The sequence below is a fragment of the Pteropus vampyrus genome, unplaced genomic scaffold (assembly GCF_000151845.1).
Source record: "Pteropus vampyrus isolate Shadow unplaced genomic scaffold, Pvam_2.0 Scaffold76, whole genome shotgun sequence".
Taxonomy (NCBI): Eukaryota; Metazoa; Chordata; class Mammalia; order Chiroptera; family Pteropodidae; genus Pteropus; species Pteropus vampyrus.
The window spans coordinates 5,624,268-5,626,744 of record NW_011888857.1 but is presented as its reverse complement, the minus strand read 5'-3'; positions in this window follow the sequence as shown (position 1 = coordinate 5,626,744).

The window sequence follows — 2,477 nt, the reverse complement described above, 5'->3', positions numbered from 1 at the left end:
ATTGTATACATTTGTCCTCTTACCTCAAATGACTATCTTCCTCCTCATCAACTTCCCAATTTTTAACCAATCTTCAATACTCTCACATTACATCTAACCTCATTTTACTTTCCTCCTTTAATGTAAAATCTTTCCTTTTTAAAAATCTGATTGCTTCTTTAGTCTGCACTATATCATGCAGTCACTCCTTCTATATCCTTTACACATATGAATATATGGTAAATATACTGTAAGATTTATTTCTTTTCATGTATCCATGAAATCTTTAATTTTGGACATCCAATTTTGTTTAAATGAATACATTTCATAGTGAAGTAGTTTGATAACATGAGCAAGTAGTATAGTCAACTTTTAAAGGGTTTAGATTTGTGCGCCTATGAAAAGCAAGCATTTATTGATTGATCGCTATGTGCCAGTTATCGCTTCAAGCACTTTATATGTAATCATGGTTACCATATAAGATAGACACAACTATTATTCTTAATAGTATAGGTAATAAAGTTGAGGAACAGAACTATTAAAAATGCAAAAGCAAAACAAAACAAACAAACAAAAAATTTCTACAACCAGTACGTCTCAAAGGTGGAGCCAAAATTTGAATCAGGTTATTTGGAAATAAAGTCCACACTCAACTGCTATAGAGTACTTAATTTCACTAACAGATATAACATATTTCTAAATAAATAATTTAGAAATGTTTTATAAATAGAGTTTTGAAAAGAATAATAGATATTTTAATGACTATTCAATGTTAAAAGACTGCCTGACAGTCTTACAGTCTGGGTCTTCCAGGAATGCTATTGCATAGACTCAAACAGGCCAGGCATCCTGACACAGGTAGTTGAGGGCCTCACCACATAATTTGTTCTTCTAAAGAATGCCAACAAGAAGTTTAATGTCATTTGATTACACTCGGGGTAATCAACTTGTGAGAGAACAAAGATACATAACACCAGTCACTTATTTAAAACTTGTAATAAATTGTTCTTCATTTAGTTATATATGTGTATTTAAAATTTTATATTATATGTAATAATTTACATATCTTGCCTCTGATTTATTTTCTGTATGTAAAAGAAATTTCTTTTCTCCTACATCTTTACAATCATCTACTCTGTCAAGGTCATGACTACAGCATAGTTATTTTTGAATCATTTACTTCAGTTCCCTGAAACACCTCATCTTTTAGTTCATGAATGTTTGAGGCACAATATTTAAATCATTTTAAAAGTTGTCATTGGATAGTTTAACCACAGGTATCCATTCATTTAACGTAAGGACATCTATCCTATGTGTAACTATTCATGATTTCCACATTGTAATCACATATTACATTTTAAATTTCATTAAAAGCTTAACCACAAATAAGCAACTGTGAGACCATATTACTGGAAATAATTATTAAATCTGTGTAAAATCTGTTAGGCTAATAATTTATAAGATGTCAAATACACAATAGTATATTATTATTTTTTGTTAAATTTATTGGGGTGACATTGGTTAATAAAATTATATAGGTTGTGAGTGTATGATTCTGTAATACATCATTTGTATATTGCACTGTGTGTTTACCAAATATTTGACCCCCTTTACCCTTATATAACCTCCCCCAGCCTTTCCCTCTGGTAACCACTAAACTTGTCTATGTCCATGAATCTGTTTGTTTGTCTTGTTTGTTGCTTCCAGTTTTATATCCCACATATATGTGAAATCATATGGTTCTTAACTTTTTTAATCTGACTTATTTTCCTTAGCATGATAATCTCAAGATCCATCAGTATTGTTGCAAATGGCGGTGTTTCATCTTTTCTTATGGCTGAGAAATATTGCATTGTACCACAACTTCTTTACAGTAGTATATTAAACATTACATACTAATGTACAATAAACAGTGAACACTCATTATATGACCCCTATGCAGACTTTAAATACAATTAGCATATTATTAAAATTGTTCCCCAATGATTAATGTATCACAAATATGTGTGAAGTGCTAGATGAGAGTCATGATTATGCAGCATCGTGGCAAAGTTTAAAGATGAATTAAAGTACATTTTCTAGCATATGTGGATCAGTGTTATTTCAAAATCTGCTTCAGAAAGTTATATTTCTTTGAGGATATTTTCTCCACTACCTTTTCCTCTTCAATAGGTTTTCAGAATCCTTTGAGGTGATAGTGTTCATTGAAGAAAACACAAATGAAAGAAGCACACGAGGTAAATCCATTGCACCTAATAATAAACAAGATGACAAGTTCAGTTTTTCTCATGTCCTAACAGATTTTCAAAATAAAGTTCTCCCTAAGCAAAATACACCTAGAATTACTACTTCTCTGCCTCGAGGGATAGTTTCTGCATCAGAAGTCATAGGTCAGTTCACAAAGATGTGAGAGATATATCATGTTAGAAAATAGAGTGAAATGATTGCATATTATACTGAGGATGACCTCCTTTACTTCTCTGTTAGCCAGTTTCATT